The sequence below is a fragment of the Mus pahari genome, chromosome 3 (assembly GCF_900095145.1).
Source record: "Mus pahari chromosome 3, PAHARI_EIJ_v1.1, whole genome shotgun sequence".
In the NCBI taxonomy this organism is placed as follows: Eukaryota; Metazoa; Chordata; class Mammalia; order Rodentia; family Muridae; genus Mus; species Mus pahari.
Window position 1 is genome coordinate 109581133 of NC_034592.1, and position 12520 is coordinate 109593652.

The 12520-nt window shown below is 42.2% G+C and overlaps 1 protein-coding gene across 2 annotated transcripts in view; it reads right to left on the reverse strand.

Moving 5' to 3' along the window:
• Positions 1 to 12520, reverse strand: part of Atp8b4 (ATPase phospholipid transporting 8B4 (putative)) — a 177924-nt gene that overhangs the window by 22033 nt on the left and 143371 nt on the right. The gene's annotated exons all lie outside the window — the stretch shown is intronic.

Here is a 12520-nt window from a genome sequence, read left to right on the forward strand (position 1 = left end):
TTTTTTTTTCCGAGACAGGGTTTCTCTGTGTAGCCCTGGCTGTCCTGGAACTCACTTTGTAGACCAGGCTGGCCTCGAACTCAGAAATCCGCCTGCTTCTGCCTCCCGAGTGCTGGGATTAAAGGCGTGCGCCACCACTCACGGCCGCAAATTGCCCTTTCTAACTCTGTGAAGAATTCAGTTGGAATTTTGATGGGGATTGCATTGAATCTGTAGATCTTGCTTTTGGCAAGATAGCCATTTTTACTATGTTAATCCTGCCAATCCATGAGGGTGGAGGATCTTTCCATCTTCTGAGATTTTCGAATTCTTTCTTCAGAGACTTAATGTTCTTATCATGCAGATCTATCACTGGCTTAGTTAGTGATATAAGATATTTTATCTTATTTGTTTCCCCAATTTCTTTCTCAGCCTGTTTATCCTTTGTGTAGAGGAAGGCCACTGATTTGTTTAAGTTAATTTTATATCCAGCTACTCTTCTGAAGTTGTTTATCAGGTTTAGGAGTTCTCTGGTGGAATTTTTGGGGTCATTTCTATCTATGATACTATCTTATCATTGGCAAATAGTGATATTTTGAGATCTTCCTTTCCAATTTGTGTCCCTTTTATCTCCCTTTGTTGTCTAATTGCTCTGGCTAGGACTTCAAGTACTATATTGAATAGGTACAGAGAGAGTGGACAGCCTTGTCTGGTCCTTGATTTTAGTGGGATTGCTTGAAGTTTCTCTCCATTTAGTTTGACATTGGCTACTGGTCTGCTGTATATTGCTTTTACTATGTCTAGGTATGGGCCTTGAATTCCTGATCTTTCCAAGACTTTTATCATGAAGGGGTATTGAATTTGTCAAATGCTTTCTCAGCATCTAATGAGGGGATCATGTGGTTTTTTTCTTTGAGTTTGTTTATATAGTGGATTACATTAATGGATTTCTGTATATTGAACTATCCCTGCATCCCTAGGATGAAGCCTATGTGATCATGATGGATGATTGTTGATGTGTTCTTGGATTCAGTTTGCAAGAACTTTATTAAGTATTTTTGCATCAATATTCATAAGGGAAATTGGTCTCAAGTTCTCTTTCTTTGTTGGATCGTTGTGTGGTTTGGGTATCAGAGTAATTGTGGCTTCATAGAACAGACTTGGTAGAGTACCTTCTGTTTCTATTTTGTGGAAAAGTTTGAGGAGTAGTGGTATTAGGCCTTCTTTGAAGGTCTGATAAAACTCTGTAGTAAACCCATATGGTCCTGGGCTTTTTTTGGTTGGGAGATTATTAATGACTGTTTCTATTTATTTAGGGGGTCTGGGACTGTTTAGATCGTTAATCTGATCCTGATTTAAGTTTGGTATCTGGTATCTGTCTACATCATTGTCCATTTCATCCAGGTTTTCCAGTTTTGTTGAGTATAGGCTTTTATAGTAGGAGCTGATGAGTTTTTTGATTTCCTGAGTTTCTGTTATTATGCTTCCCTTTTCACTTCTGATTTTGTTAATTAGGATACTGTCCCTGTGTCCTCTACTTAGTCCAAATAAGGGTTTATCTATTTTGTTGATTTTCTCAAAGAACCAGCTCCTGGTTTGGTTGATTCTTTGAATAGTTCTTTTTGTTTCCAGTTGGTTGATTTCAGTCCTAAGTTTGATTATTTCTTGACATCTACTTCTCTTGGGTGTATTTGCTTCATATTATTTTAGAGCTTTCAGGTGTATTGTCAAGGTGTATGCTCTCTCCAGTTTCTTTTTGAAAGCACTCAGAGCTATGAGTTTTCCTCTTAGGACTGCTTTCATTGTGTCCCATAAGTTTGGGTATGTTGTGGCTTCATTTTCATAAAACTCTAAAAAGTCTTTAATTTCTCTCTTTATTTCTTCTTTGACCAAGTTATCATTGAGTAGAGTGTTGTTCAGCTTCTATTATTTATGTTGTTACTGAAGATCAGCCTTTGTCCATGGTGATCTGATAGGATGCATGGGATTATTTCAATCTTCTTGTATCTGTTGAGACCTGTTTTGTGACCAATTATATGGTCAATTTTGGAAGAGGTGCTGAGAAGAAGGTATATCCTTTTGTTTTAGGATAAAATCTTCTATACATATATATTAAATCCATTTGTTTCATAACTTATGTTAGCTTTATTATGTCTCTGTTTAGTTTCTGTTTCCATGATCTGTCCACTGATGAGAGTGGGGTGTTGAAGTCTCCCACTATTATTGTGTGAGGTACAATGTATGCTTTGAGTTTTAGTAAAGATGCTTTTATGAATGCAGATGCCCTTGCATTTGGAGCATAGATATTCAGAATTGAGAGTTCATCTTGGTAGATTTACCTTTGATGAGTATGAAGTGTCCCTCCTTGTCTTTTTGATAACTTTAAGTTGAAATTGAATTTTATTTGATATTAGAATGGCTACTTCAGCTTGTTTTGGGGGGCTATTTGCTTAGAAAATTTTTTTCTAGCCTTTTATTCTAAGGTAGTGTCTGTCTTTGTCCCTGAGGTGGATTTCCTGTATGCAGAAAAATGTTGGGTCCTGTTTATGTAACCAGTCTGTAATTCTATGTCTTTTTATTGGGGAATTGAATCCATTGATATTAAGAGATATTAAGGAAAAGTTATTGTTGCTTCTTGTCATTTTTGTTGTTAGAGTTGGGATTCTGTTCATGAGACTATCTTCTTTTAGGTTTTTTGAAAGATTACTTTCTTGCTTTTTCTAGGGCATACTTTCCTTCCTTGTGTTGGAGTTTTCCCTTTATTATCCTTTGAAGGTCTGGATTCATGGAAAGATATTGTGTGAATTTGGTTTTGTCATGGAGTACTTTGGTTTCTCCATCTATGCTAATTGAGAGTTTTGCTGGGTATAGTAGCCTAGGCTGGCATTTGTGTTCTCTTAGGGTCTGTATGACATCTGCCCAGGATCTTCTGGCTTTCATAGTCTCTGGTGAGAAGTCTGGTGTAATTCTAATAGGTCTGTCTTTATATGTTACTTGACTTTTCCCCTTACTGCTTTTAATATTCTTTCATTGTTTTGTGCATTTGGGGTTTAGATTATTATGTGAAGGGAGGAATTTCTTTTCTAGTCCAAATTATTTGGAATTCTGTATGCCTCTCATATGTTCACGGGCATCTCTTTCTTTGGGTTAGGGAAATTTTCTTCTATAATTTTTTGAAGATATTTTACTAGCCCTTTAAGTTGGAAATCTTCCTTTTCATCTATACCTATTATCCTTAGGTTTGGTCTTCTCATTGTGTCCTGGATTTCCTAGATGTTTTGGGTTAGGATCTTTTTGCACTTTGCATTTTCTTTGGTTGTTGTGTCAATGTTTTCTATGGAATCTTCTGCACCTGAGATTATCTCTTCTATCTCTTGTATTCTGTTGGTGATGCTTGCATCTATGGCTCCTGATTTCTTTTCTGGGTTTTCTATCTTCAGAGTTATCTCCTTTTGTGATTTCTTTATTGTTTCTACTTCCATTTTTAGATCCTGGATGGTTTTGTTCGGTCCATTCACTTGTTTGGTTGTCTTTTCCTGATATTCTTTAAGGGATTTTTGTGTTTTTTCTCTTTAAGGGCTTCTACCTGTTTAGCTGTGTTCTCCAGTATTCCTTTAAGAGAGCTATTTATGTCCTTCTTAAAATCCTCTACCAGCATCATGAGATATTATTTTAAATCCAAATCTTGCTTTTCTGGTATGTTGGGGTATCAAGGACTTGCTGTGGTGAGAATAATGGATTCTAATGATTCCAAGTAGTCTTAGTTTCTGTTGGTAAGATTCTTGTGTTTGCCTTTCACCATCTGATAATCGCTGGTGTTAGATGTTATTGCTGTCTCTGCCTGGAGCTTGTTCCTCCTATGAGTCTGTAAGCCTGTGACAGCACTCCTGGGAGACCAGCTCTCTCTCCTGGCAAGACCAGTGCACAGAGGGCTTCAGAACAGCCCCACCTCTCAGGTGCAGATGTAGGTCGGAAGGACCCTGTCCCAGCTGCTCTGCCGCTTCTGCAGCCTGTGCACTCCTGAGTGCTCCCACCTTAGACAGTCACTGGAGAGAAAATGGCGATCTCCCCTGAGTCCTGGGGTCAGAGCACTCCCTGGAAGCAAGCTGTCCCCTGGCAGGCCAGATCTTTTCCTATGAGGGACTTATAGCAAAGGGAACACAGATGCCAGTGCTCACTGCTCTGGATGTAGTAAGCAAGACACTGAAAACACCCTCTCCCATGCAGTCTTACATAGGGGTTGGCAATGCAACTCAGTGGTTGAACACTTACTATGTGTGGAACCTTGGATTTGATCTGTACTACTATATAACCCAGAGGTAGAGCTACAGGCCTGCAATCACCACACCCAGGAAGCAGGGTTCCTGGTTACCCTCAACTACATTGTGAGTTTGAGGTCAGCCTGGTTTACAAAACTCTCCATTTTCAAAAACCAAACAAAATCTTTGCATAAGTCCCACCAGCAGAACAGAAATTACATGTCCATTTTGTTGATGTCATAGAAATGTGGAGAGAGAATCTTTCAGAGTCTCTTATTATAGGGATATGCAAACATTAAAATCTAGACCTCTGTCTCCTAACCAATGACCATCCTGATAGCATTCATTCATTTATATTTCAATGTGTATTGAGAAATAGCTTTGCATCAAATACTAAGTTATTTATAGTAATTATTCAACTTGATCACTCACATGGAAATTTATCAAGAAATACAAATCTCTCTCCCCATTACCCCTTCTTCTTCACCTCAGAAAAGTGGAAGGCACCCCACTTTGTGGCATCTAGTCCCAGCAAGACATTCTGTCCCACTGAGGCCCAACCAGACAGTCCAGGTAGGGAAAGGGGACCAAGAACAGACAGCAGAGTCTGAGGCAGCCTCATCTTTTATTGGAAGCACTGTTGTAGTACTAAGCTGAGGACAGACAGAAGGGCAATGGGGAATGGGGAGAAGGATTTGTAAGGGCGAGACTGGGAAGAGAGGAGGGAGGGGGCTGTGACAGGATATAAAGTGAATTAAAAAAATATTGTCCAAAAAAGAAAAGACTCTGGATTAACCTATCAGATTTTGAATATATTCTGGAGCACACTGTCTTGTGGGGAAGTGCTAAAGTACTGTAGATCTTTAAAATCAAATGAGTTAGAGATGTTAATGTGGGTTCTGCTAGTGGCATAAATAAAATGACCCTTTAAATTACATCCTGCAGATGTAAATTATCTTAATGGGAAAATATTCTGGCATCTTTAAAAGCCAAATCTGAATTTGAAGTTTCCTATGTCTTAGCAGCATCATTTACTTTTGAAATGAGGATAGATTTGTTTAAGAAAGAGAAGTGGAAGCCACTCTAAAGATGCCAAATTCCCAACCAACAATGCTCTATGGAGTGGTACTGAGCTTAAATAACACAGACAACAGCGCTGCTGGTCATTGCACTCAGATATTTTCAGTGTGACTGGATCCTGTGGTGAGAACAAGGCACCTGAGCATTAGTGCCGCTGTCATCGAGATCTGAAGGGTGGATGGGATGGGGAAAGGCTAGCAAAGGTGGCAGGAGATGTGGGAGGAAATGTGGGAGGAGACATGTGTTGAAGTTTTCTACCAATGGAAACCTGTGGGGCAGGTGGACCATGCCACCAGATAGAAGAACTGGTAAAGGAGCGAGCTCAGACCCTGTGAATCTCAGAATGGAGAATGATAGGAATGGAGCCAATATCTGCCTACCTCTACCTGCTCTGGAACAAGAAACTACTAACGTTCCACTAAGAGGACCATGACAGTCTGTCACTTAGTATAAAACCCTGGAGTTCTCCTTGCTAATGAGGTATGTAGATATGCCCCGAGAGGTCAGCCAATGAGCTTCCCTTACTGGGCATTCCTGTTTTACTCTGAATAAGGTGTTTGCATTCACATTAGCCATCACATAAAGCAGTTTGAACAAGCAAGAACCATCTCCTCATCAAGGATCATAAGGAGTAGGGGTTGCTTCATTGGAAAGAGTTCCCTCTATACTCTCAGCATGCATTCAGGAACTAAACCAGGTTCAAGTGCTGTCCCAGGCTTTGCCTTCCCTTTCCTGCCTGGCTTGTGGTCCCCCTTCAGGGGAAGCTTGACACTGGACTTCCAGTGGCACAATAGCAATGGCAGGAACCATAGCAATAGTCTCAGACTCCATTATTTTCCACTCCAGGAAATCACAGACTGAGGACCACCTGTTACTCTGCCTCCCTCCCCTGAGTGGTATACCAGTAGCACTCTGGGCACCCCAGTGGTAAGGCAGAGAGGGGCACATGAAATTCAAGAGCTAAACATAGCGTTACACATGAGGAAAAGCTTAAACTTGGAAGGTTCTAGAAGCCCACCACCCCCAGCTTTATAAAATGAGTAAAGAGCCCCAGCAGCAGGAGGAACCTGGCCAGCTGAGCAGAAAAGAGACACTCAGACCATTTGTGCTGCCTGCAAGTCGTGCAGAGTGCTCTAGGGTCACAGCTTTCATGAGTGTCACCATGCGGCTTTGTGCTGACATACACAGCCACCTGTATGTGATCTCTGACCCTGTAAGTAATCCCTCACCCACACTCCTGTTAGTGACCCCAAGGAAAGCTAGCTGGGTCGCCAGGATGGCCGTTACTGCAGTTGTTACTTTGGTCCAATGTGGGTTCCACTTCTTTCATGAGTGAACACATATGCTATATCTTCCCAGGAAAGCTCTCACACAAGAAGGAAGAAAATTTTTAGCAGCGTATCTGTGCTAGTTAGTATTATGTCAACCTGACACAAGCTGGAGTCATTTGAGAAGAGGAAATTGTAGAGTCCTCCCTTTCTGCAACAGCCTTCAATCACCAAATCATTCTTCAAATTCATGACGTCAACCTGTTCAATGCCTGTGGCCCTACCCAGCCAGTAAGCACCGCTCCCCTTTCCTGCAGTCCCCAGCTAGGGTGCCTGTCCTGACTCCAGCTTGCTCAGCTTTGATTGATCTTGAGGAATCAGCTTGGAGTAGGTGGCAGGTCTTTTAGGATGCCTGTCTATCTGCTCACTCCCATCCCTTGTAGTGAATTCCACCATTCACCTCAGGACCTACTTTCCCAGGTGATGGACACCAGCTTGAAGCAGTTTGGAAGCCAAGAGCATCCACGGACTAAAACACACAACAGCCTTTCTCCCACAGGCTCATTCCAGGGCTGGATTCCAGGCCCCTTGTTAGTACCGTGACCCACTACATCTCAGTTCTTTGTAACATTGACCTGTAATTACTTACATCCTGGTTCCCAGCCCCATCCTATCAACCTGTCAGCTCCTGGAGACATTTTTCATCCAGGAGTCCAAGAAACTAACTCAGAGTCTAGCATGTGATAAGTTACAAATAATGTCATAAAGGTTTGCCTAACATGAACCAGGCACCAGAACTGCTGATAGATAGATAGATAGATAGATAGATAGATAGATAGATAGATAGATAGATAGATAGATAGAAGAAAACAACATATAAGATGCCTCTTTAAAAATGTATATCCTCATGTGTGCTGTGAGTTGCAGAGAGAAAAGCTGTATAACTTCTTTCATCTCTCAAAAACATTTTTTCTGCTAAAGAAAACACATTGGGAGAGAAATAGGAGGTATATAGCTTTAGCTCTTAAGTTGTTGGTTTGTATAATTAGCAGAGATTCATAGTAGGATAAGGCAGAGGGGCTAAGGCTGAACATCAGCCTGTCCCTGGGTTTCTCCAGAGCACATCTGGACATCAGCCTGTCCCTGGGTTTCTCCAGGGCACATCTGGAAGGCAAAAGCAGAGGAAATCTCCTGCCTTGTGGAAACAGGCCTCAGGTATCAAAACCTGTGACACCATTGGGCCTCAAGATTAGCCTCAGTCTTTCCCATCGCTTTCCAAAGTCTCACTGTATATTTTCTTATATTATTTGACAAACCTCTTCCAGCTTTGACAAGATAATTGCTTCCATATTACACGGATTTTTTTTTTTTAAAGATACGTATCTCTGTATCTTCCTGACAATGATAAATTGTCATCAGATAATATCATCTCAAGTACACAGTGCCAACACTTACACAGTTTCAAATGTGAATTTCCTAAACTGGGTCTCTGCAGTTTTTGGAGGGACAACTCATCTTTATTAAAACCCCTGAAGGACTGAGTGCTTTTAAAATAAGTTACAGCTATTAACAATAACACGGACACACACACACACACACACACACACACTAAACTCAAGGAAAATAATGTAGGCTGCAATAGCGAGTCATGGTAAGGCATGCCCTGCAGAACGAGCCATGATCCAACCTTTATCTAGACTCTGTTAAACTAGTAACCCAGCTGGAGTCTCACTGGGCTGGCTTACATTTATTTGTCCCTTGGTGGCAGCTGAGTTGGAGCATTTGTTGAAAGAAGATAGACCCAAGCTTCCAGATGATTCTAGAAGGCAGGACCCCTGGGGAAGCCTGTTCAAGTCAAGTAGACAGAGAGCTAAAAGGGCAAGAGCTGCACACCTGACTGTGCCACCACTGACTCCCACGCCTTGGGGGAACTCAGGGTCTTTTATAAAATAAAAGTTTACACTCCCTACCTCTAAACTCTCTGACAGAGCAAAGGCTCTACCTCAACATGCAGTCTGAGGGCCATCAAGATAGCTCAGTGGGTAAAGATGCTTGTCCCCTATGTCTGATGACCTGAGTTTGATTCCAGAACCAACATGGTGGAGGGAGAGAGCAGTCTCCTGAAAGTTGTTCTCTTACCTGCCCATGTGTGCCACTGTCCTTGCGCTCCTCCTCCCAGACACACACAAGATAAATGTTTTCTCTTATACGTGGAAGACAGTATTATACATGGAAGACAGTATTGAAACTTTTGGTAAGTTTGCTGCCATCTGAGTAAACAGAGAGGTTAGGGGTGGGGGTGGGGGTTCTTCCAAGGAGGAGGAAATAAAATTTAGTGTTATGGAGAGATAAAGGGAAAACCAGAATAAATAGGTTTAAATAGGGGGAGGAGAGAGACGGGTCAAGGAAGGAATATGGAGAGGAACAACTAACACTAAACCATATGGAAAACCATATGGAAACCTATTACAGTAGAGGCTTTGCAGCGGTTTGAATAGGGCTGGCCCCCCTGGCTCATATATTAGAAAGCTTGGTCATTAGGGAGTGGCACTACTTGAGAGGGATCAGCAGGTGTGGTCTTGTTGGAGGAAGTATATCCTGGGGATGAGAATTATGGTTTCAAGGTCTCTAACTAGGCCCAGTGGCTTTCTCTTCTTGCAGGTCTGGATGTAGAACTCTCAGATCCTTCTCCAGCACCATGTCTGTCTGCAGGCTGCCATGCTTCCCACCATGCTGATAATAGACTAAACCTCTGAAACTGTAAGCAAGCTCCAGTGAAATGATTTCCTTTATAAGGGTTGCCTTGGTCATGGTGTCTCTTCACAGCAATAGAATTCTAAGACAGGTTTCCAAAACCATACATATATGAAAGAATTTAAATGTCATTACCATATAATGGAAAAAACATCTTATGCCACCACGTAAAACCTCTAGTGCCAAGAAGGGGTTACATCTTGTTGAGTCATTGGCCAAAAAGATGCCACAGACAACCCCTCTCAAACATTATAAACTATTGCCACAGGTACTCTTGCTCTCCACAACCTTATGGTAAGGTACTATTGCTGAATGCACCACTTACATATAATCAAACAGAAAGTCAACCTGGTGCCCAACCAGAAGCCTCATCCTACTGGCATTCACAGTTCCAGAATGTTCTCTGCATGCATCTGGAGGAGGAAGGGAATCATCACTATGACCCAACAGCAAAACCTGAGACCCACAAAAAACAACCTATGTGCAAGATATACTGGTGTGAGAGTGGTAGAGATATTAGAGGGAAAACTAACTAAGTTTAAAATTTGGATTTAAGGCCCACTCCATGAGATGGAACCCATACCTGACACAGCAAAAGTGCCCAAGAACTTCAGACTGGATAGGTCATAGACCTACAAGAAAACCTGCTATTATTATTCTGCTAAGGGAGTGGAGCAATAAAATGTCTCCTAATGTCCTATTTCTATACCCAAAGGTCAGTGCATCACTCAGCCCTCATCAGAGAAACTGTTTTTTAAAACAGATGGGGGTTAACACAGACAAAGCCCAGAGAGTGAGAGACTTTGCAGCAGGCAGTGCTAAACGGGGAATTCTCATCTAACTTTTCTCATCAAGGCTCAGGGCTTCGATGCGGAAGACGAGGGAGAAAGATTGTGAGAGTCAAAACTGGTGAGTGATTGGTGTCCTCCAGACAGAACAGGAATGACACACATATGAACTTCCAGAGACTGTGGCAGTGTGTGCAAGTTTTGCACATATTCAAGCCAGGCAACAATACCAACATAGAAAAAAAGGAAGTGGATATAATGTCCCACCCCTAAGCAAGAAGCTCCTTGCAATTGATACCTACTGGGAGAGGAACTCAGTTTTCTTCAATGGAGAGTAACTGGGCATATCAACCACACTCCAAGGCAGGCTCCATGCCCAGGAATAGTTGGTCAACCCTCCAAGTCTGTTTGTTGTGGAATTTTTATTTCATTCTGGGTTTTAGGAGATAGGCATTTTTGTCTTACTATGTTTGGCGGGGGGGGGGGTAATTTATTTTTTGTTTTGGGTCTTTTCTGGGAGAAGTTGTCTGGGTTTTTTTTTTTATTTGTTTGTTTGTTTTTGAGAAAAGAAGAACAGAAGTTGAGTGAGTATGGAATTGAGATCTGAGAGGAGTTGGGGGAGGAGAAAATAGCAAAATAAAATTTATGAAAAAAATTTATCAAAAAAAAAGTTGGTTAAACAAATAAATGTGATGGTGGAGTGATTTAACATCCGTTTCACATTTCTCCAAATAAAATCATTCCCAGACTGTGAGTTCTCTGTCAGTGGGAATTACTCCCTCCATTTCATGCAGTGGCTCAGAAGGCCAACAGAGCACCTGCCCTAAACTGGGACGAAGCTAATTGCTGCTAAGCAAGCAAACATTCAAAGATACAGGAGAATGTGTGTAAGTCTCTCCTCTTCCGGGACTAAGCAGAGAAGGAACCTTGACGGGTAGGCCACTCGGGAGAAGACAAGTTGGAAATAAAAGCATCTCTGTCCACTCTCTTCAAAAGAGGTGGGTTTTAGGCACTGAGGGAATCTCCACTTCCAGCACATGGCAATGGAGAGCAAAGCCATCTAGATGGTTTCAGTGGAGGCAAGAACGACCCCCCCACACACACACACACATAAATTCTCAACCTGTATAGACTGGTTGGTATCTTTTCCAAACATGTTGTTTTCCTTGTATTTGCCTCATTATAACACATTGTCCTTAGAAGAACAGGACTTGGAGGGGAAGCCAAAACACGTTACACTTGGTGCTAATCAAGGGAAAAACAGTGAGGAGAGACAGCAAACCTGGCCAATTCCAGCCCCACCTCCCGGTGGCTCTCACAGCCAGTTCTCAGAACCCCTGAAACAGAGACCACACACAAGGACTTCAGCTTCCATCTTTAGAGTGGTTAAGTGCAAGCTCTAGAATGTGTTTCTTGCTCTATCCAGCCTATTGGGGTGGAGGGAGAGAGATGCATTTCTGTGTTCTGCCAATTTTAGAAAATATTTCTTCATGAGTTTATATGAAATGGAATCTAGGAAGAAAAAAAAAACCCTAGTACATAGGAAATCTCCACCAAAGTTGTGGATCAGGTAAGTCAAAATAATATAGGCAGCTGCCATTACCCTTGGTGGCCTCCCAGAACTTGAAGACCCTATAGCTAGAGTCAACACACACTTCTGAAAAGGGCTTGAAAAAAATCAAGCTGAAACTGGCCTTGAAGCCTTCCCTCTGAGGATTAGCCCCCATAATATCTGAATGTTTTACATGAGCTGTTAAGGGAGAACACCCCATAGTCCTACCCAGCGGTGGAGTCAATGAGCCACGACAACAGCCAGCACGGCGAGATCAAAGGATGCCAAAGGGTGCTTAAATGATGTCAGCATTCTCCATAGGTGAGTTTTAGCTGGCCAGTGTGGTATCGAGACAGCTCCAATGTCTGAGCACCGACCACTTCTTGGTGTAAAGCATCACACTACCCTCTAAATCCCTACCTCTGTACCCATCAGGTAGTGTCACTTTTAGAACACATTAAAGAGGTTTCTCTGTGCAGGGGGTGATGCTTAATACAGAAACTCACAACTGATCAAAATGTAGAGTGTCTGCGGAGTGCCCGGCCATACACAGGGTATCTATATCACACCTCATCTCCCTGAGGAACCACAGAGGAAGAAGGGACAGAAAGGCCATAGGAGCCAGAGGTCAGAACAAAGGAAGAAGATACTAGTGAGAAACCAGTCTCCTCATGAACACACAGCGACTGTGGTTGCCTGCATGAGGTCTGCAGAGATCAGGCCCCACCCCAGCCCAGCTAGGAGAGGTGCTCATGGCTAAGGAGCTTCTAGAGGTTGATGACTGACAGTGGAGAGAAACTCAGTTTTCTTTAAGTCTGTGAGCCCCGGTAGATTGACCAT